The following is a 24151-nucleotide window of genomic DNA, read 5'->3' on the forward strand; positions in this document are numbered from 1 at the left end:
CCCCCAAGAATGTCCTTTCCGTTTGCTTGCTGTAACAACTTCATGAAAGTATAGTTGTTATATCTTCTTCCCCACCCCCCCCGGGGTTTTTTTTTTTTTGTGTATGTGGGTGAATTAATTTGTTTATTTTTTAGCTCCCACCAATGAGTGAGAACATGTGGTATTTCTTTTTCTCTGCCTAAACTGGCATTTTAAAAGAATAGGTATCAGGTCCTAGAGAAGACAAGGTAGAAAACTAGCCTATCAAAGGCAAAGAGCTAAGACTTCAGGTTCAAATGCCATCATTCATCTGCAGTAAGAAAGGAGGTTGTAAATAAAGGTCTTGTTGAGATAGGATGACCAGGAAAAACTCCTTAAAAAAAGATAAGGCTTGCTATGCACTTTGGATTGTAACAACATACCCTCTCTGATATTTCTTTCTTCTTCTTGTCCTCCTCCTCCTCCTCTTCTTCTTCTTTCTTCTTCTTAGTTTTTGACATAAGACCCCAACACCCCAACATGTTTGTGGAGATGGGTGGGTACAATGGGCCTTGCAGGTACCTTGCGCTGAGTCTGACAAAACACCAGGATGTTGAAGAAGTTCGCTCTGGATCCTGCCAGCTACACCATTTAAATGTCAACCAAAGTAAATTAACCACTCCACCACATGTTGGGGTTCTTCTTATTTCCTGGCTCAATAGTTTTGGTTAATGGAAACTGGTAACTTAATCAAGGTAAAATTATAAGGACCCAGATTCAGTGGGTATGAAGGTTTAGGGAACCCCATCAGGTAATGTTTCCTGTCCTACTGAGATGCTGGAAAAGGGTAATGGGAGTGTGGAGTGGGTGATAGAAAAAGGAAGCTATGATTACCAACTTAAGGTTTGCTTCCAGCTACAGAAGCAGGTACTGTAGCACGATTGGATGTGGAGGGGCAAAAGGAATGGCCAGTGCTGGGAATTCTCTGTTTACCCCTTCAAGATCCATTTTTTACCCTTCTCCCCGCTGTTCTGTCCCCTGTACTTATATTAACTGCATTTGCCAGCCTCCCTTGCATTATGGCTTCTAGTAGCCTTCAGCCAACGGGAGGTATCAGCAGGAGATCAGATGGTGGAAGGAGAGAAAAGTTTGGGTATTCCCCAGACTCCCTTTTTGCTGGGATATGAGTTGGCAGTGACTACGTTCTGCTACAGAAACTCACATTTCCTGTTGGGTGTCCCTTTCCTTATAACTACTACTACAGCTCTCACCAGTTTTCAGTAAGCACTTCTTCCCCTTACCCCTTCAGACTTAAGGTTGCTAATGTCTTCCAGTGTTGCTAGCCCTGAGGTGCTTCATTGTCTGTTGTTGGTTTCCCTTAATCCTGTTCACACCCTTGTGCATGGTTCTTTTATTAAACTCTCTTTAATTATCCCCTTTAAGTATGTCATCTATTTTCTGTCATGAACCCAACTGATACAATTTCTAATATTGGTTTATATGTATCTTGTCTCTTCTTTTTTATGATCAATCTTGCCAGTGATCTGTCTGTTTTATTAGACTTTTCAGTCAACCATTTTTGGTTTTATTGATCCTTCATATTGGATATTTTCTTTTTCGTTAATATTTTCTATTTAAAAATTTTTTTGTTTTCTACTTTCTTTCATGTACTCTGTTATTGTTTTTGCAATGTTTTAAAATTGGATGCTTAGCTTTTGAATTTTCAACTTTTTTTTTTTTTAGTAATACAAAGGTTTAAGGGCATAAATTTCTTTCTAAATACCACTTTGTCTGCAACCCATAACTTTTTAATTAGTTGTGATATGCCATATTTTCACTGTTATTTGGTGCTAAGAATTTAATTATTTTTACTATGACTTTTTTTCTTTGACCTATGATTTATTTCAAAGTATGTTTTAAAGTTTCCCAAAGATGGGAATTTTCTTTATCTTTTTTGTTATTGATTTCTAATTTAATTGCATTGTGGTCAGAAAATATGAACTGGATGAGACTCATTCTTTGAAATTTGTTGACATTTGGTTTTTAAAAAATCTATTATATGGTTAGTTTTCATAAATGTTCCACATACCGGCCCAGCACTTGATGACACATTGCCTTTGTCTCAATTAGGAAAACGTGCCCTCTCTCCCAGGTAGATGCAGCACCACACTTGAGCACGTGGTTTGGCAAGTGGAACACGGGACAGATTTTGGCTCCAACTTGCCCTCTTGGCTAGGTGCCTTTGATCAGTGAACACCCGTGGCCCTGTTCATGTGTTCTCATAAAGGATGTTCATTCTCCAGTTGCTAGGTACAGTGTTCTATGTATATCTGCCAGATCAAGCTTGTTCCTATGTTGTTCAAATTTTCTGCATCGTCACTAATTATTTTGTCTGCTTCATCTACAAATTTCTGAGAGAGATGAATTAAAGACTCACTGTGGTGGTGGATTTGTCTATTTCTCTTTGAAATTCTGTTAATTTTTGCCTCAAATATTCCAAAACTGTAACTGAGTACATTCAAGATTAGGATTGTTATATTTTCATGGTCAATTGAAACTTTTATGAATACGCAGTAACCCTCTTTAAATATAGTAACTATTTTTGCCTTAAAGTATTTTATCTGAGATTAATCTAGTTATGACAACTTAATTTTTCTTGATCTTACTATTTGCCTGGTGTATTTTTTCCCACTGCTTTACTTTCAATTCTTCTGTGTTCCTGTTTTTTAGGGATGTCCCTTAAAAATAGCTAGACTTCTTTAATCCAGACTGGTACTCTTTGCTTTTTAACTGGAGCATTTAGTTCACTTACATTTCATGCAATTACTGATATATTTAGTTTTTTTTTAAAGGAATATAAAACTATTTATTGACCGCTGTTTACCAGTATTTACAATAAACAATATACAGTTGGGTAACATTCTGATTATTACAAAGTCATTGTTTTCCTGGCTTCTGCTGAATCAGTAATCCAAATGCTGAAAAGATTGAGCCTACATGTAAGGAATGAGTAGGGATAAAGAAAAAAACATGCAGGTCAATAGTTTTAATTACAAGTTTGTTTACCCATTTTGCCAGCAGGTCCTAAATTGCCAACATCTCTAACCATCTGATTATGTTTCCGTGAGCCAAGTCTTAGACATTCCATAAATCATGACCTTTTAGTCAATACAATACAGGGATTTCAATTTTTTGTAAAGGAATGGCTCATTAGAAGAATCTTTAAATGTCCATCTAATTAAGTCTTGCTTAGCTAATTGAAACACCAAGATTTGTCTAGTTTCCTCATCTGGGTAGGTTCTTGGTAGTGATAAAATTTTTCTTTCCAGGAATTTTGCAAATAAACAGTTGCATTTATATGACTATAGGTATAAATATGGATTCTGATATGGCTCTGCTTTTAAATTACCTAATTACAGAATCATCTCTTTAATTTGAAAGGTTATGGCTTCAGCAAAAAATTCAATTTAACTTGAAGTGATTTATTTCTTAGGTTGTTCAGAATGATGGCATCTCAGAAACATGAGCTTACCCATGGTTTTTGTTTTGGTGAATGTTTAAAAACAAATAAACAAAAAAAGGAAAGCCATTGACATATATATTTTATGTATACACACATACACACACATGAACAAAAAACCTAGAATGGTCCTTAGTCACATGCATTAAACACAAGGTCTTCTTTTTTTTTTTTTTTTTTTAAAGATGACCGGTAAGGGGATCTTGACCCTTGACTTGGTGTTGTCAGCATCATGCTCTCCGAAGTCAGCTAACCAGCCATCCCTATATAGGGATCCAAACTCATGGCCTTGGTGTTATCAGCACCACACTCTCCCAAGTGAGCCACGGGCCAGCCCTTAAACACAAGTTCTGATTGAGGAATAACTATGGAAATTTCCCCCAACGTTTATAAAAGGTGTTCTCTTATGCAGAGGAAATGATATACCATGGTATCAAATGTTGTTTTCATATAAAGAAGGCAATTACAGAAAGATTTTATTTATTTGTTCAAAGTAACCAGTGCTATAGATGCAAAAGAACCCAACAACTCCTCCACTACTACTTTCAAAATGAATATATCAAACTTGATTTTCATTAGAATGTAGTTATTTCTTCACACTAGTAAATAAAAAACCAAGACCCAGATTATATACATATAAAGTAATGCAAACAATTATGGAGCTTCATCTTCTGGACAAGAATGCCAAGTTAGTCTCTCTTCATAAAAAACAATTACAATTTGAGGATACTTCATATTTGCCTCTTTTGCCAGCACCAAGTCTGCCTCATCTGAATCTTTCCATGAGAAACATCAATTCTGCACTGCTGTCTGTGGCACCAGTTACTCTTTCTGGATGAAGGCCTCTGGCAAAGCCTCTTGGTTTGTCAGCAGCATCTCTTTTCTTTGATTTGCTATCATCAGATTCAGTGTCAGATAAAGATTTTCTTTTTGTACCATCTTCTTCTTTTTTTTTTCTGAAAGATGACTGGTAAGGGGATCTTAACCCTTGACTTGGTGTTGTCAGCACCATGCTCAGCCAGTGAGCGAACCGGCCATCCCTATATAGGATCCGAACCTGTGGCCTTGGTGTTATCAGCACCACACTCTCCCGAGTGAGCCACAGGCCAGCCCTTGTACCATCTTTTTCTTTGCCAGCTTTTTGAGAATTAAGAAATGCTTCAATTAACTCTAGACAATCTGAATTTTCTTCAGGTTCCCAAGTATGGTCAGCATCTGTAAATCCCTTCCACTTGAGGAAATACTCCACCTTCCTATTCATTATAGTCGGTCCAGTACTTTTTCCAGCACAAATTCTTCAGGCTCTGCTTCTTTGATTTTTTTTTTTTAGTTTCCATTCTGTTTCTTTCCCGTTTTTTGCAATGTAGTTTTATCGGAGGCCATTTTTTATTGCAGACTCGAAGAGCTATTATTTATTCACCACCTCCAAGCTGCTTCAGGTCGCAGGTTTGCGGCGTCTCTAGCTCTGCGTGCCTCTAGCTCCTGATATATTTAGGTTTAAATCTACTATTTTCTTTTATTCTACTTATCCCACTTTTCCAAATTTTTTCCCTCCTTTCTTGCCTTCTTTGGATTGACTGATTTTTCTCTTTCTCCCTTTCAATTTTTTCCTGCTCTGCCAGTTATGTTTATAGACCATTAGCAGACAACTCCTTGCCTATGCATAGGTATAGGTCCAGATCTCTTGAATCCCTCTTACCATTTCTGTGTGCTCATCTCCTAACTTGTATAATCTTCTTTTCAAAATCTGGTACCATTAACCTTCTTCAGCAGACTGCCATTGGGCTACTAGAGCTAATTCTTGCTGTACATGTGTAGAGAGCTGGATGTGTCTAGGAATTTATGTTTCTCCTGGGATGGCCTGTAGCCACTGACTGACTAATGTGGGAGTGTGAGAGCCCAGCTCCCTTTGCCTCAGGCTGGACAGATTTGGAATAACCTGTGTTCCAGATCTCCCTGTGGGATCAGACAGAGGCTGGCATTTCATTGTGCACCCTTGCTTGGCTGTCCTGTTTTCTTTATTCCTTTACCTGTTTACCTGGAGCCCTTCTTTAATAAACCACTTGTGCTCAAATCTTCATCTCAGGGTCTGCATCTGTGAAACTTGAGCTAAGACACAGCCTACACATGTAACAAAGCTCAGTGTATCATAAGACAACCCCCACCCAAACAAGGGCCTAAGCTCAGGACCTACACCAATAATCTCTTCATAGCACATATAGAGAAAGCCCACATTCAATTATCCATAATTATTCCACTGCTCAGCATCTTGCTAGATGGTACCTACTATGATCAGGGCCTATATAAGTAATGACAGTAATAGTTAATTTTTATTGAGCTTTTACTTATGTGCTGGAGGTATCACACTACCTGACATCAAATTATACTACAAAGTTGTAGTAACGAAAACTGCAATTTACTGGCATAAAAACAGTATAGACCAAAGCAGCAGAATAGAGAGACTAGAAATAAATTCACACATCTACAGCTGCCTGATCTTTGGCAAAGGTGCCAAGAATACATGCTGGGGAAAAGATAATCTTTTCAGTAAATGGTGGGAAAACTGGATATCCACACGCAGAAGAATGAGACTAGATCCCTACCTCTCAACATATACAAAAATCAATTCAAAATGGATTAAATATTTAAATGTAAAACCTGAAACTATGATACTATTAGAAGGAAACATAGGGGAAATGATCCACAACATGGGGCTGGGCAAGGATTTTTAAATTAAATTTAATTAATTTTTTTTTGGAAGCTGGCTGGTACAGGGATCTGAACTCTTGACCTTGGTGAAGAATTTTTAAAACAAGACTTCAAAAGCACATGCAACAAAGGCAAAAATAGACAAGTGGGATTACATCAAACTAAAAAGATTTGCACATCAAAGGAAACTGCTAACAGAGCGAAGAGACAACCTACAGAATGGGAGAAAATATTTACGAACTATACATCTGACAAGGAGTTAATATCAAGAACATAAAAGGAACTTAAACAATTCAACAGCAAAAAACCAAATAACCCAATTGAGAAATGGGCAAAGGATCTTAATAGACACTGCTCAAAAGAAGACATACAAATGGCCAACAGCCATATGAAAAAATGCTCAACATCATTAATCATCAGGGAAATGTAAACCAAAACAACAATGAGATACCACCTTACTCTAGTTACAATGGCTGTTATTGAAAAGACAAAAGAAAGCAAGTGTCAGCCAGAATGTGGAGAAAAGGGAACACTTGCACACTGTTGGTGGGAGTGTAAACCAGTGCAGCCATTATAGAAAACAGTATGGAGGTTCCTCAAAAAATTAAAAATAGAACTACCATATGATCTAGCAACTCCACTACTGGGTATATACCCAAAGGAAATGAAGTCAGTATGTCACAGAGATATCTGCACTCCCATGTTTATTGCAGCACAGCTTACAATAGCCAAGATACAGAATTAACCTAAGTGTCTGACAGGGGATGAATGCATAAAAAAAGTGGAATATGGGCCGGCTCCGTGGCGCACTCGGGAGAGTGCGGCGCTGGGAGCGCAGCAATGCTCCCGCTGCGGGTTCGGATCCTATATAGGAATGGCCAGTGCGCTCACTGGCTGAGCGCGGTGTGGGTGACACCACACCAAGGGTTGCAATCCCCTTATCGGTCACGAAAAAAAAAGACCAAAAAAAAGAAAAAAGTGGAATAAATACACAATGGAATACTATTCAGCCATAAAAAACCAATGAAATCCTGTCATTTGCAGCAAGCTGGATAGAATTGTAGGTCATTATGTTAAGTGAAATAAGCCAAGCACAGAAAGACAAATACCACATGATCTCACTCATTTGTGGAATCTATAAAAAAAAAAAAAAGTTGATATTATAGGGACAGAGTAGAACAGTGGTTACCACAGACTAGACTAGGGAGGGGAGTGAAGGGAAAACAGGAAGAGGTTGGCTAACGGGTACAAAATTACAATTAGATAGGAGAAATAAGTTCTGGTGTGCTATTGCACAGGAGTAACTATGGGAAACTGTAAAGTTTTGCATATTTCATAATAGCTGGAGAAGAGGCTTTTGAATGTTTTCACCACAAAGAAATGATAAATGCATGAGATGATGGTTGTATTAACTACCCTGACCCGATCATGATACAACATACACATGTATCAAAACATCAGATTGTATCCCATAAGCATGTACAATTACAGTGTGTCAATTAAAATAAAATAAAAAGCAACAAAGACTTTCTCTTACCTAACCACAGTACAAGTACTAAAATCAAGAAAGTAACACTGATACAATATTATTACTTAACCTACATATATTCAAATTTGGTGAATTGTCCCAATAACGCTCTTTATAACAAAAGTAAAATGCTTTTTTCGTTTGTTTTTTGACCGGTAAGGGGATCGCAACCGTTGGCACAGTGTTGCCTGCACCACGCTCAGCCAGTGAGCGTAACGGACACCCCGCGGCCTCGGCACTATCAGCGCGGCTCTCTCCCGAGTGGAACGTCATTACTTGGAACTTCGTTACTTGGAACGAAAGTCGGGGAACGCGTTGCCCGATCTTGAGTTCGTAATATTAGCCAGCCTATGTGGCTTCCACCAACCCCCCACTGCTTTATGAAGTCTAGGATTGGGTTGCCTCAAGAAGCGGCCATTTTAGCCACTTAACTAGCTGAGTGACCTTGGGTAAGTTCCCTTAATCACTTTGTTTCCCCTTGAGTAAATTCGGAATAATAAGTACTCTACTCCAGTAAAATGCTTTTTCTGATGGGGGGGCTGGGATCAGTTATCATATCTCTTGTTTCCATTAATCTGTAAGAATTCCTCAGTCTGTCTTTTACGACCTTGATAAATTTTTTTTTTTATGGTTGCTGGCCCGTAGAGGGATGTGAACCCGTGACCTTGGCATTGTAAGGCTACACTCTAACCAGCTGAACTAACTGGCCAGCCCTTGACCTTGACAATTTTGAAGAAGGCAAGCCAGTAATTTTGTAGACTATCCTTCAATGTGGGTTTGTCTAATATCCCTTCATGATTAAATTCAGGTTATATAAATTTTTAGCATGATTAATACAAGATGAGTGTTTTTCTTATAACCTCATCTGTACCTTTTCTCCTTTTCTGGGGGAGCTTTGACTGAGCTAGCAGGCCAGCCCTTGGGCGAGCTTATTTTCGTCACAAAGTTAGGATAGCGTTCGTTACATGTTACCATTGTACAGTTTCTATTTTGCCCTTTGAAAATTGAAATAATAAGTATCTTGTAGAGAGATAGTTTGAAATGTGTAATGGAAACATTTTATTTCTCATCACAGTTGCACTTAGCCAAAAGTAACAGTAACCTGCAGACACAGTAGGTTCTCATTGATTCACATATTTCCCAGGGCTAGATTGTGTCCCTTGTATTAGGACAATGCTTATCATATTTTAAATGGGTACCTCATCTCGGATTAATTTATCTCAGCAGTTAGGGCGCATTATAATTTATTTGCTTATATTTCTCTCTTTCCTACAGATTGTGGGCTTGTTGAGGGTAGTCATAGCTTATTGTTTCTCTGTCCCCATTGTCTAGTACATATTAGGTACATTAAAGATACGTGTTTGAATTAGTGGTCTGGGGGTAGATATTAAGGAAGATAAGGGCTGCAAGTCGGCCTGGAGATGGCATTTTTTCCTGTTCTAAAGAGTGGCAAGGGCAAGGACTGCGGAGGGCGCGGCCAGCGGGGCCAGCGTAGTGACTTTGAGAAGGGGCCCACGGGTCTCAGCCACCTCGTTGGCGGCCGGGCCTCGGTTTTCCGGGGTGCGGGGAGGACAGCGGGGAGGGAAATCAAAAACCGAATTCTCAGATCCCGGCATTCCCCGTGGGCGGTGCTCCCCTTTGACCCATCGCTCGCGTGCTACACATCCGGGTCTCTGATACTAGTGAGGGGAAGATGGCGGCCGCAACTGTGGTTGTTCCTGTAGAGTGGATAAAGAACTGGGAAAAATCAGGGAGAGGCGAATTGTGAGTGTTTGGGCCGGAGACGGGCGCACTGCAGGGCCGGGCTAGGATGCCGGCCTCACTCTCACGTGTGGTGGGAGGTTGTGGGGGGAGATGTGCCCCCTCCCCCACCTGGGCGGCAGGCGTTGATGGTTAGCTAGGAGTTTCGAACTCAGGGAACAGAGGTGCTTGGTAACCGCCGTCAACCTCCTTCCTTCTCTGTCCTCCCCGAAATCCCTGCTGCCCGCGGTAGCCCGGCTTCTTTTAGCTTCTTACCAGAACTCCCGTTTCGCCCCTGCGGGTCCCTGAGCTCCCGCTCCGTCTTTTTGTCCCCTTATTCGCTGGAGCTCACTTGGCTCCTTTCCTTTATTGGGCTGCGCCGGAGCGATTCGGACTTTCCATCTCTGTCCCATTTTTTTACTCTACACCGGTTCGACTCCGCAGTTTGGAGCCTGGTGCTTCCTCTGCCTGAAGTCCGAGGAGGGCGACTCCCTCCCGTCTTCTCCACCCGCCGAGCCCCGCTTGGCACTTCTTGTCCTCCCGGGGAGCGGTCTCTCGACTGTCCTGGCCTTGCACGGCGCCACGGGACGTGGGGAAGTGTGGCAGAGATTGCCGCCTTCCCCGAAGATCTACCGGCATTTCTTTGCTCCGTCTTTTCATCTTTTAGAGCTATTTCGGGTTGGATTCAACTTTCGTCATTAAATGTTTCCTCAACCCCATTTTGTCCTGGGACTGCAACTAATTCTGGCAACTCTCCAGGCTTTTCGAGTACCTAGGATAACGCGTTTCCTTTAGTCATAAGACTTATTTTATCCCGGTAATACAGTAAACAGTAATTTGACTTACCCGCAGTTTCTTTGCCCAAAATTTCAGCGCTCCCTCCCTCACCCCTGGAAAAAATCGTTTAAGCAGCAAAACAAACCACAGATTTAAAAATAAGTAACTTCTAATTTCCTTCTCTGAATCGCTTTAGAAACTGAAGTTCAACCCTGTATGAGATTAACTTTTGTTGGCCATTTTTGTCGTCTTCCACCCCTCCCCCCGCCCCCATAGCCAATTTACAGTTGCTGGTGCGAAAGATGTGAATCATTGGAACTTCGTTACTTGGAACGAAACTCGGGGAACGCGTTGCCCGATCTTGAGTTCGTAATATTAGCCAGCCTATGTGGCTTCCCCCAACCCCCCACTGCTTTATGAAGTCTAGGATTGGGTTGTCTCAATAAGCGGCCGTTTTAGCCACTTAACTAGCTGAGTGACCTTGGGTAAGTTCCCTTAACCACTTTGTTTCCCCTTGAGTAAATTCGGGATAATAAGTACTCTACTCGAAGGATTGTTGTGAAGACTAAATAATGCCTGTAAAGCAATTGGCTTACGGTAAGTGCTCAAGTGATAGCTATTAAAAGTAATATTATTCCAACCTTTAGATATTTAAACTTCTCAGGACAGCTCTTGCACTTAGTCTGTACTACTCAGGTAAGAAATTAATTGGTCTCTGACTCCATGTGTATTTTACTCTTGTACTCTAATGAATTGAGAGGCCCTTGAAGGATAGGGACTATGTCTCATATTTCTTATGGCTCCCCCCCCCCACCCCAGCATATGCTTAGAGTGCTTATTGGTTTATTAACTGACAGAGAAGTCTATTGGATAAATATTCATGTCTTTAACGTTGGGAACATTTTCCAAATCATTGTACGTGCTAGTTCACAAGTAGCTCTTAAGTTCCTGTGTGCAGGGAAGGCAGGATGGGAAGTTATCCAAACAAACCTCTATATTAGGGTAATCTCAAAAAACTGTTAAATCAGCTCATTGTTGTTTTGTTTACTTTTAAAGCCAGCTTATTTATTTAGCACCTATCATCTCTATAAATTGCTCAGCTTCCTTCTGCCAGCTTCTGTTTTTTGACAGTTTTACTATTATTGCTCCCACCTTAGAATGAGTGGTTTTTGGGCTAGGAGGTGAAATTCTGCTTGGCTTCTGACTGGCAGTGGTTGGAGAAAAGCAAAGTAATGTAGGAGGTCAAAATACCTAGTTAAAATGGAGTTTTGGGTTCACTTTATGTGTATTTACATGATCCATGCCATGCTACCAGTCATAGTTCCTGTGTTTGAAGAGCTGCTTAAAAACTGTTATTAGGACTTATATGTATATAATTATTGTATAGCTTGTGGAATGTGGTTTGAATTATAGTAGATCCAAATCAGTATAGTCAATTTTATAATTGTGTTCTGCTATATGAAGAAAATTTAAGTTGTTGCTTGACATATGAAATATTTTAAATAGTCAAACACATCACTTTTTAGTACTTAGTTTCTATATAGGGACCTCTTTTCCCTGTATGAAAACTTTGTTGCATATAAGCCTTCCTTGAGAATTTTGTATCTTGCTAAAGATAGATGTTAGTGTTTTTATTTTATTAGAACAAATGGTGTTGTAAATGTGTTACAAAAAAATCCTTTCCCTTAAACAGAGCCTTTTAAATATGAAACGGCAACTGGAAATGTTAAAAAGGTAGTGTGCTGCCAAAGTTTAAAAAATTTTTATTTTTGGGCCGGCCTGGTGGCGCACTGCTACAGTGCACCGCTTGGGAGCACGGCGGCGCTCCCGCCAAGGGTTCGGATCCCACATACAGACCAGCCGCTCACTGGTTGAGCGAGGTGCGGGCGCGACACCGAGGGTTGCGATCCCGTTGCCGGTCCGGTACGGGCGCGACACTGAGGGTTGCGATCCGTTGCCAGTCACGAAAAAAAGGCAAAAAGGAAAAAAAAAATTTTTTTTTATTTTTGTAACTTTTAAAAATTGTACATATTTATGGGATACAATGTGTTGTTTCAATACAAGCATGCGTTGTGTAATGATCAAATCAGGGTACTAAGCATATCCATCACCTAAACATTTATCATTTCTTTGTGGTGATAACATTTAAGAACCTCTCTTTAAGCTGCCTTGAAATATACAATACATTGTTGTTAGCTATAGTCACCCTTCAGAACTTATTCTTCCTGATTGTATCTTTTTTTGTATCCATTGACCAACCTCTCCCCATCCCTCCTCCCCTCCCCAGCTCTTGGTAACCACTATTGTACTCTCTACTTTTATGAGAATGTTACTAGTGAATCTACTTATAGATTTGGCTTTTAGAATATGACCAATAATTAAAATCATATTGTGGGTGAATTTTTTCCTTTTTAACTAGATAAATTAGCAGATGAGCTTTAGCTTGACTGAAAATTATCTTTTTAAAAATGTATGATGTATTTCATGATGTTGTTAGTTCATTTCTTGTCAGTTACTCAATGTAAGTGTATTCTGGGAGTTTTAGTCAACTTCAGAGTTATAGTGTTAAAAGCAACATGTGAGAGATATGGGGTATTTTATAACTTACAAAGAGGGCATGAAAAGCACCTGTCTACTAGATGGAAGGTCTTGGCTTTGAAGAATGTTTTGTTAGGTAATGAAGGAGAAAAGTAAAACTGCATTTTGCTTATCTGAATGGTCCATTCATCACATACCTAGCTACCCTATTATGTTTTCAGAGGTACTGATTATGTTTTTATTTATTTTTATTTCTTTTTTTGGTTATTGGCTGGTACCAGCACCATGCTCTAAGTGAGCTAACCGGCCAGCCTGATTATATTTTTAATGATAAATTATAAAACTCTTTAAATAATCTTTTCCCAAAGGTATCAGAAGAGCAAAGGAGGAGTACCAAGATGTAATTATTGTGTCCTTACCAGTAATACTTAGACCTAGTTTTACAAGTGTCACATCTAAATGCAAACTCTTTCAAATTATGCAACATGCAAGATATGGATTTAATCCCTTTAATTTTGGAATTAGAGTTTTAGTTTCTTGATTTCATGTTAGCATAGAACTTGCTATGATTAAATTAATAAACTTGGCATGTATTGGTAGATCCAGTGGAGAATTCTGTTTTTACTAGAAATCATTAATACAGTGAGCTCAGCATTTCTATGTCACAGGCAACCTTAATGGAGGATTTATATTCCAAGTTCTCAATCTGAAGATGTTAGCCTCATGTCAGTACTTGGTCTAATTTTGAAATACCTGTTTATTGAATATCATCCATTTGTCTGTTTATATAACTTATTCCTTTAAAAAAAATTATATATCCCAATTAGAAATTTTTATTAGGTTTTACCTTATTAATTATCGGTAGTTATAGCACCAATAATTTTTAACATTTAATTGCTGAATGTTTTGGTTGCCATTCTTTTTCTTCTGCTGCTACTGAATGATTTTAGACATTCCAGAACTTATCTAAATGCATTTAGATTTTCAGTAAATGTCATCTGACCTGAATTTCTTGGAGTAGGAGGGGGACATAATCTTAAGAAAGTTTAAGAAATTTTAAGAAAATTCTAAGAAATTTTAGTCTTGCTGGTTAAATCTTTTTATTTTTTAAAATTGTTCTAAATTTAGCTGAAGCTTTATCTGAAACCTTTTCTTGATGTCTTAGTTTCCATTTGGCATTTAATTTCTCATTTCAACCTGTATGCATGAGTTAAGTATAAGTCTTGGTCTTTTCCTGGGAAGACAAATGCATTCTTCAGAAAATGTCGAAGCGGTATCAGGAGATCATCTAGGCTACTGCTTTCTTTGTTAAAAGAAAAAAAAAAAATTATATGCTTAAAACTTAAGATAGGGCTGGCAGTTAGCTTAGTTGGTTAGAGTATGGTGCTGATAACACCAAGGCCCAGGGTTCTATCTCAGTACAGGCTAGCCACCACAATCAATCAGTCAATCAGTCAATCAATCAATAAAAGTTAAGGTAGAGAGAGTACTATTAATATACCTGTGCTTTTTCCTACTGTAAGTGCAGAAATTTCTGTGAAGTTGTCTTTTTAAACATTTCCTTTCTTCCCCAAGATAAAACTGTTTTGTCCCAATATTCATTTTTGTGAGTTAAGTCTCTGTTCTAATACTAATAGTTGAGGTAGCACTTTGTTTAACCAAATCTAACCTTTACTTATTGTTTTGTTTTTAAGAATTAAGTGAAGCACAGATGAACACCAGCCATTTATACGTGAAGCCAACTTTGAGATGTGAGCATAATCAAGTGGTTCAGGCTTGTGCTGTATTTCCTTTTTATTGGAAAATGGGAGCAAGTAAGGTGGAAAACTTATGAAGTTTTCACAAAATACTTTTTAAGTCCTTGGAAGAGCTTAAGACATTTTATTCAGTTTTTCACAGTTCTTTGACAGAAAGTAAATTCTGTCTTTGTTCTTACGGACCTGAGACAGCGTCTCCACGATAGCACTAAAAGTAGAAAAAATGGTAAACTCAAATATTTGGAATTTATTAAGGGACTAAAGTAATAATTTGAATTTGGGCTGAGACAGACAGAAAATTTGATAATTTTTAAGCTTTAATAAAATGGGCAGCAGTTGGAGGTAGTTTTGTTTGTCATCCCTCTCTGTAATTTAAGTTGAGGTACTGAAACTGTTTAGCAGTGTGTAGTAAGACAAATGCAGCATTCCAGAAACAGAGTTGTTTCTTTAAGGATATTTGACAGTCTTCTCTTAGTGGATTACTTAGGGAGAAGAGCACAGATAAATCTATTTATTGGGGAAAATTTCTTAGTGATTTATTTTAGTTTTCTCATAACTATGAATACCTGTTTTATACTAGGGAAGTACAAGTATCTTATGCAAGCGGGTTACCTTATCATAATAACCTATCAGTGATTCTGTACACAATTTGAACAAATCTTTGAGATGCTAATTAATAGTTCATGATGACATTATCATCCGCATCTTAATGAATATGTTTGTGGCCTGGTGACTGAAAATATAGAATTATATTTCAATAATTTCTTAAAATAATTTTTTAAATTGATGCATAATTGATTATACATATTTTTCAGGTACAGTGCTGATTGTCAGTGTTTGTGTACAATATGTGTTGATAAATAAATATTATTGACATGTTCATTATTACAGTTTGTAATTATTCTTTGTGTCCCTTACCCAATTTCTCCCTAATCCTCTTCCTGCTTTCCCACCTCTAGTAACCATAGTTCTGTTCTCTCCTTCTGAAAGTTCAACGCATTATTGTGGTCCTTCCTTCCTTCCTTTCTAGTTCCCATGTATGAGTGAGGACATGCAGTATTTCTCTTTCTGTGCCTAGCTTATTTCACTTAACATAATTTTCTATAAGCTTGTCCGTGTTGCTGCGAATGACAGAATTTCATTCCTTTTTATGGCTGAGTAGTATTCCATTGTATATATGTACACACCACATTTTCCTTATACAGTCATTTAGGTTGGTTCCATGTCTTGGCTATTTTAAGTACAGCTGCGATGAACACAGGAGTGCAGCTATCCCTTCAACATGATAATTTGCATTCCTCTGGGTATAAACCCAGAAATGGGGTTGCTGGATTGTATGGTAGTTCTATCTGTAATTGTTTGAGAAACGTCCATACTGTTTTCCATAATGGCTGTACTAATTTACAGTCCCTCCAACAGTGTCGAAGAGTTCACTGTTCTTCACATCCTCACCAGCATTTGTTATTCTCAGTCTTTTTGATAATAACCAGTCTAACTGGGGTGAGATGATATCTCAATGTGGTTTTGATTTGCGTTTCCCTGATGATTAGTGATGTTGAGCATTTTTTCATGAACTTGTTGGCCATTTGTACATCTTCCTTTGAGCAGTGTCTGTTCAGCTCCTTTGTCCATTTTTAAATTGGATTATTATTTATTTTTTACTGTGAAGTTGTTTGAGTGTCTTGTATATTCTGGATACTAATCCCTTGTTGGATGTATAGTCTGCAAATATTTTCTCCCACTCTATATGTTGTCTTTTCACTCTTAATTGTTTCCTTTGCTGGGTAGAAGCTTTCTTGTTTGATATAATCCCATTTGTTTATTTTTTATTTTGTTGTCTGTGCTTTTGGGGTCTTATTCATAAAGTCTTTGCCCAGTCCTACTTCCCGAAGTGTTTCCCCTGTATTTTCTTTTAGGAGATTTATGGTTTCAGGTCTTATACTTAAGTCTTTAATACATTTTGAGTTGATTTTCGTGTATGGCAAGAGGTGCAGATCTAGTTTCATTCTTCTGCATATCAATGTCCAGTTTTCCCAGCACCATTTATTGAAGAGGCAGTCTTTTCCCCAATGTATATTCTTGTTGCTTTTGTCAAAGATCAGTTGGCTGTAAGTATGTGGGTTGATTTCTGGGTTCTCTGTTCTGTTCCATTGGTCTGAGTGTCTGTTTTTATGCCAGTACCATGCTGTTTTGGTTACTACAGCTTTTTGTAGTATAATTTGAAGTCGGGTAGTATTATGCCTCTGGCTTTATTTTTTTTGCCCAGGATTGCTTTGGCTATTTGGGGTCTTTTTTTGTTCCATATGAATGTCAGGATTGTTTTTTCTGTTTCTGTGAAGAATGTCACTGGTGTTTTGATGGGGATTGAATTGAATCTGTAGTTTGCTTTGGGTAGTATGGACATTTTCCCAATGTTAATTCTTCCAATCCAAGAACATGGAATGTCTTTCCATCTTTTTGTGTCATCTTTAATTTCTTTCAACAGTGATTTGTAGTTCTTGTTGTAGAGATCTTTCACCTTCTTGCTTGACTTTATTCCTAGATATTTTATTTTTTTGGTGATTATTGTAAATGGGTTACCATTCTTGATTTCTTTTTCTGCTAGTTTGTTGTTGGAGTATGAAAACATTACTGATTTTTACATGTTGATTTTGTATCCTTCAGCTTTCCTGAAATTGTTCATCAACTATAAGAGTTTTTTTTCTTTCTTTCTTTCTTTTTTTTTTTTTTGTAGAATCTTTAGCCTTTTCTACATATAAGATCATGTCATCTTCAAACAGGGACAGTATGACTTTGTCTTTTCCAATCTGGATCCCCTTTATTTCTTTCTTTTGTCTGATTGCTCTGGATAGTACTTTCAATACTATGCTGAATAGGAGTGGAGAGAGTGGGCATCTTGTTCCTGTTCTTCAGGGAAAAGCTTTTAACTTTTCCACATTCAGGATGATATTGGTGGTGGGTTTGTTGTACATGGCTTTTATTGTGTTGAGATACTTTCCTTCTATACCTAATTTGCTGAGAGCCTTTATCATGAAAGGATGTTGAATTTTGTCAAATGCTTTTTCTGAGTCCATTTGAGATAATCATATGGTTTTTGTCCTTGCTTTTGTTTATGTAGTATATCGTATTTATTGACTTGTGTATGTTGAACCATCCTTGCCTCCCTGGGATGAATTCCACTTGATTGTGGTGTATAATTTTTTTGATGTGTTGCTGTATTCTGTTTGCTAATATTTTGTTGAGGATTTTTGTGTCTGTGTTCATCAGAGATACTGGCCCGTGGTTTTCTTTTTTGTTGTATCTTTTTCTGGTTTTGGTATCAGTGTGATGCTGGCCTCATAAAATGAGTTTGGGAGAGTGGCTTCTTGTTTCAATTTTTTGGAATAGTTTGAAGAGAATTGGTATTAATTCCTCTTTAAAGGTTTGGTAGAATTCAGCAGTAAAGCCATCTGGTCCTGGGCTTTCTTTTTCTTTTCTTTTTTTACCTGGGCTTTTCTTTGTTGGGAGACTGCTGATTACTGCTTCAGTCTTGTTGCTTGTTATTGGTCTGTTTAGGTTTTCTGTTTCTTCTTGGTTCAGTTCTGGTAGTATGTATGTATCCAGAAATTTATCCATTTCCTCCAGGTTTTCATATTTGTTGGTGTATAGTTGTTTTATAATAGTCTCTAATGATTCTTTGTATTTCTGTAGTATCATTTTTAATGTCTTCTTTTTCATTTCTGATTTTTGTTATTTGTGTCTTCTTTCTTGTTAACCTAGCTAATGGTTTGTCTATTTTGTTTATGCTCTCAAAAAACTGGCTTTATGTTACATTGATCTTTTATCATTTTTTGGGTCTCTATTTTATTTAGTTCTGCTCTGATCTTAATTCTTTCTTTCTTTCTACTACTTTTAGGGTTGGATTGTTCTTGTTTTTCTAGTTCATTTCAAGTATCTTTTCAGACTAGACCACAGTGGATTAAAACTGGAAATCAATAAGCAAAACTCTGGAAACTATACAAATACGTGAAAATTAAACAACAGGTTCCTGAATGACCTGTGGGTCCAAGAAGAAATTAAACAGGAAATCAAGAAATTTTTTGAAACTAATGAAGACCAATTATTTCTTAAAGTTTTGTAACTATGGACTGTACCATTAGATTGGGTAGGAGTTTGGAACACTGACATAACCCTTCCCCCCAGTCATTGGAAGGCTTATTGCAAAAGAGATGTGCATTAATATTGTTAAAACAAATAGAAGATGAAGCTATTGAAAATGTAATGAAGTAATGCATTTGCCATAAGAAGGAATTTTTTTTTTTTCTAAAAGATGACTGGCAAGGGGATCCCAACCCTTGGCTTGGTGTTGTTAGCACCACGCTCAGCCAGTGAGCCAACCGGCCATCCCTATATAGGATCTGAACCCGTGGCCTTGTTGTTATCAGCACCACACTCTCCCGAGTGAGCCAAAGGCCGGCCTCCATAAGAAGGAATTTTTAAAAGTTCCTTCCCTTCCTTCCTCCTTCCTTCCATTAATTCTTTCATTTTTATTTCTATTGGAAAGAATATGAGGATACTTCAGAAAGTTTATGGAAGAATAGAGTTGAAAGATAATATGAATCTTTCCATGAACTTTTTGAAGTACCCTTGTATTTGACCTTGCATTTTACTAGCCTGGGTAAAAAGGAAAAGATGAGCTACTTAATTTTGTTAAATTTTTCTGTCAAAGACAAAATGCTTCCTGCTATTACATTCTAAAGGGAATTAAACCTATAGGAGCAGTGAGAACCACAGGGGGAGAGGGGGATTGTTTTAATATTTCATAGTAAGCATTGAAGCAATCTTGATATATTTTCTTATGTATTTACTCTCAATAAAAGAGATAGGTGGCAGACATTTTTAGATTATATTCTCTGTTGCTAGTCTGAAGCAGATGTTATTTCCGTGTTGCCTACTGAAAGGAAGATTGATTTTTGTTTCATATTCCAGGTAAGCTTGTGATAAGTTTAACATAGTTTTTGAAATTAGAAACTTCATCAGTGTTCTCAACCCATCGGAACGCCTTTCAGCGAAGTAATTGAAAGTACTTGGGATCAAACTATACGAGTTTATTTTACCATTTGTGAGGTGCTCTCTGAATATTTTTTTTTCCAGTGGTATGTGGTTAAATACTAATAACTGAATGAATTTTTTTTTTTTTTTTTTAAAGATGACCGGTAAGGGGATCTCAACCCTTGACTTGGTGTTGTCAGCACCACGCTCAGCCAGTGAGCCCATCCCTATATAGGATCTGAACCTGTGGCCTTGGTGTTATCAGCACCGCACTCTCCCGAGTGAGCCACGGGCTGGCCCTGAATTTTTTTTTTAAAGTTGATGTAGATCAGTTTCTTCATAAGTAGAGAGAATGAACCATCAGCTCAAGGTTTCTCAAGCTTGAGTAACATATCCATCACTTTTTCTTTCTTTTCTTTTTTTTTTTGGAATAAGGTTTATTGAATACAAAGAATTGACAACATATTTGTATAGGGTAATCAAATGAGTCATCATATTTGTATGTGACATTCTGCCAGGTGAATGGGGAGATAATTCTATTGATTGTTGAAAAAGAGAAAGTAACAGAAAGACAACAGGACAGACATTTTTCTTAGACTTGCTCATTTTTCAGGACTGATTTATAATGCCTTTTTTTCTCTGAGGGAATTTGTTGTACATTCTCTGTTGTATCTCAAGTTAATTGCCTTGAGGTTTCTCTTCCAGGGAGTGGAACTTGGTGGTAAGTTTTGCTGCATTGGTCTACCTCCTCAAGAACTTTCGTAACCACTGTGGATTTGGCGTGCTCTGTTGCTGGCTTGGTTGTCGGGGGTGGGGGTGGGGGGCAGAGTGGCCCCCCCTAGTGGTCTCAGGACCCCCTAAATAAGATTTTTAAGCTATGAAGATTTAATCTGATAATTGCTCTCTATTAGCCTTTTTTTTTTCATGAGAATTAAATCGTTTATTGATTACACATAATGGATGATATACAAACTTCATTTTCATCTATAATTTTATCTGGTACCATTATTCAGTTTAGATATATTGCATAAGATGTGCCAACAGTCACTTTTATAACCAAATAATTCTGTAACTTTGCTTGAGTGATTCTTGTAATAGTGAACTTCAGGTCACAACAATAACTGTCAGTTCAACTACACCAAGGTTTCTGAAGACAGTAGCTTCTCCACCCAAGCAGATTGTAAATAAATTTCAAATGGAACCTGGCATCACCCTGAAGGAAATCTCACTTCACACTGTTGGGGATGTTTACCAAGATGGCTTCAGAGCAGACTAACTTTACACAGCACATTTAAAAAAAGACACATTTATTCAGCATCATGATCATACTATTACATTTAGCAATCAACAGCATGGGTGCAAAAAAAAAATATTCTACATTCAAACCCTTTGTTGGAATGCTTTACGCTTGCCACAGAACAGAAACTAAAATAAACTGTTATACCATTAGTCACAAATACAGTCCTCAGGTTTTTTTTGCCCCTATACATGAGTATTGTCTAAAACATGTCTTCTTTGTAGCAGCTAGGCCCTGCCACAACTGTACTTGGCTGAGTTCACAAATCTGTTGTAACCTGTAGCTTCCGTGTCACTTCTCTGGCTCTCCTCTCTTGCTAAGCTTTGTTTCCTGGAAGTTAATTAAAGCCTCCTGCCACTGCCATAGCTACTGCTGCTGCTGGAACCACCATAGCCACCTTGGTTTCGTGGTTTGGCAAAGTATTGGCCTTTACCACCATAAGGGCCAGAGCTTCTGCCTCCAAAATTTCCTCCCTTCATGGGTCTAAAATTTGAAGACTGATCGTTGTAATTGCCAAAGTCATTGTAGCTTCCACCACCTCCAGAATTGCTCCCATCATTACCAAATCCATTATAGCCATCCCCACTGCCACCATATCCACCACCACCACGGCTGCCACCAAAGCCACCACGACCACTGAAGTTTCCCCCATGACCAAAGTTGTCATTCTGACCAAAACCACCTCCATGACCATCACCAAAATTTCCAGAACCACTTTGACCTCTTTGGCTGGATGAAGCACTAGCCATCTCTTGCTTCAACAGGGCTTTCCTTACTTCACAGTTGTGGCCATTCACAGTGTGGTATTTCTGAATGACAGTCTTATCCACAGACTCATGGTCATCAAAGGTTACAAAAGCAAAACCTCTCTTCTTGCCGCTGCCTCAGTCGGTCATGATTTCAGTCATTTCAGTTTTCCCATGCTGTTCATAGTAATCTCTCAGGTGATGTTCTTCAGTGTCTTCTTTAATGCCACCAACAAAGATCTTCACAGTTAAGTGGGCACCTGGTCTTTGAGAATCCTCTCTTGAGACAGCCCTCTTTGGTTCCACAGCTCTTCTGTCCACCTTGTGGCCTTGCATTCATGGCTGCATCCACCACGTCCACAGTGGCATATGTGACAAACCCAAAGCCCCTGGAGTGCTTGGTGTTTGGATCTCTCAGTACCACACAGTCCCTGAGCGTTCCCCTTTGCTCAAAATGGCTCTTGAGACTCTTATCAGTTGTTTCAAAGCTCACTCCTACAATGAAGAGCTTCCGCAGCTGTTCGGGTTCTTAGGACTCTGACTTAGACGTGATGGCAATGGGAGGACTTTAATGATGCTTCCTCGGCAGAGTCCATGGACAGAAAGGCTCCATTGTTCTTTTTATTCTTTGGTTTTGAAAATAATTTTGTGAGACCTACAGGTGAATTGTTGACCAACAAAAGTTTACCCTGTTAACTTTTTTTTTTTTTGTCTTTTTTCGTGTCCGGCAACGGATTGCAACCCTCCGTGTCGCGCCCGTACCGGACCGGGACCGGCAATGGGATCGCAACCCTCGGTGTTGCTCCCACACCTCGCTCAGCCAGTGAGCGGGAACCGGTCTGTATGTGGGATCCGAACCCTCAGCGGGAGCGCCACTGCGCTCCCAAGCGGCGCACTGCAGCAGTGCGCCACCGGGCCGGCCCTACCCTGTTAACTTTTAACAACCTTAACCTGCTTACCCTGATGGTGGAGTATTGAAATAAAAGAAAGGTGAGTGGCAAGGGTACTGATAATCTGCAAAGTAGATAATCTCTCTGGATGACTATAATATGGCATCGTATTTAGCCTTAGATCTGAAATATAAGCAGATTCAAAAATCTTAAAATTATTTGTTTCATTGACTCGAAAAAGGATAGCTCTATATAAAAGAAGTAAGAAACTCATATGCAATCATTAGTTCACTATTTTCTTTAAATCTTTGTGCAGCTTGTAAGAAGAATATTTCTTTTTCTAAATTGTGAAATTTTACAAAAATACAGAGAAGTGCATATAACCTAAATGTAGAGTTGGAAAGAATCACTGTAAAGTGAACACCCATCTGACTTACACCCAGGTCAAGGCCAAACAACCTCCCTTCCTTATTGAACCTTTCCCACCTCCTGCGTGGTAACCATTATCCTGACATTTATGATTTTTCTTTCTTCCTTTTTTTTTTTTTTTACAGTTTTACTACCCAATAAGTTTAAGTTTGTTCTTGAACTTCATGTAAATGAAACCTTAGAGTATGTATCCTGTTGTATCTGGCTGCTTTTGCACACAATTATGTCTTTAGGATCTATCAATGTTGCATATTTGCAGTTCATTCATTTTCATAGTTGCAAGATATTTCATTGTATAGCTATGCCACAGTTTGTTATACTGTTTATGAACATTTTTGTTATTTCTAGTTTTCAGCTATTACCAAAGGTGCATATAGAAGTATTCTTATACAGCTGTCTTAGTGTATATACAAGCATGTGTATTTATAGGATATATACTTAAGCATAGAATTGCTGGGTTGTAGATTACACTTACCTTCAGCTTTGTTAGATATTGCCAACCTATTTCAGTATACACTCCGACCAGCAATGTATGAAAGTTGATCTTGTTTAACATCCTCACTGACATTTTATTGTCAGACTCTAAAATTTTTGTCAGTATGATATGTATGTAATGGTATTTTATCGTGGCTTATATTTTCATGAGTGTCTTTTTATATGTTATTGGTCATTTGGAGTTCTGATTTCTTCTTGTGAAGGGCCTCTTTATATCTTTTGCCTATCTTCCTATTAAATTTCTTGCATTTCTTTCATTGATTTGTAGGGGTTTGTTATATAGTCTGTATATGAGCCCTTTGTGGGTTACACTACATGTGTTGCAACTATCTTATTCTTTGGCTTGCATATCTGCTCTTGTAATGGCGACTTTTTAAAAATTTTTTTGGTGGCTGGCTGGCACAGGGATCCCAAACCCTTGACCTTAGTGTTATCAGCCCCACGCTCTAACCAGACCATTCTACTTTTTGCTTCTATGAATTTGACTACTTCAGATACTTCATATAAGGGGAATCATGCAGTATTAGTCCTTCTGTGACTGTTTTATTTCACTTAGCGTACTGTGCTCAAGGTTCATCCATGTTCTGGCACATGACAGGATTTTCTTCATTTTTATGGCAGAATAATATTCCATTACATATATACACACCACATTTTCTTTTTTTTTTTGTCTTTTGTCTTTTTCCGTGTCCGGCAACGGATCGCAACCCTCAGTGTTGCCCCCGTACCGGACCGG

The 24151-nt window shown here is 38.3% G+C and overlaps 1 protein-coding gene and 2 pseudogenes across 1 annotated transcript in view; 1 reads left to right on the top strand and 2 right to left on the bottom strand.

The window, feature by feature from the left end:
- Window positions 1-24151, top strand: part of THOC2 (THO complex 2) — a 177716-nt gene that overhangs the window by 50603 nt on the left and 102962 nt on the right. The gene's annotated exons all lie outside the window — the stretch shown is intronic.
- On the bottom strand, window positions 4133-4861 carry LOC103602051 (annotated as a pseudogene).
- LOC103602049 overlaps window positions 21156-24151 on the bottom strand; it is a 6123-nt pseudogene continuing 3127 nt past the window's right edge.

This window comes from Galeopterus variegatus, unplaced genomic scaffold (genome assembly GCF_000696425.1).
Source record: "Galeopterus variegatus unplaced genomic scaffold, G_variegatus-3.0.2 Scaffold3992, whole genome shotgun sequence".
Classification (NCBI taxonomy): domain Eukaryota; kingdom Metazoa; phylum Chordata; class Mammalia; order Dermoptera; family Cynocephalidae; genus Galeopterus; species Galeopterus variegatus.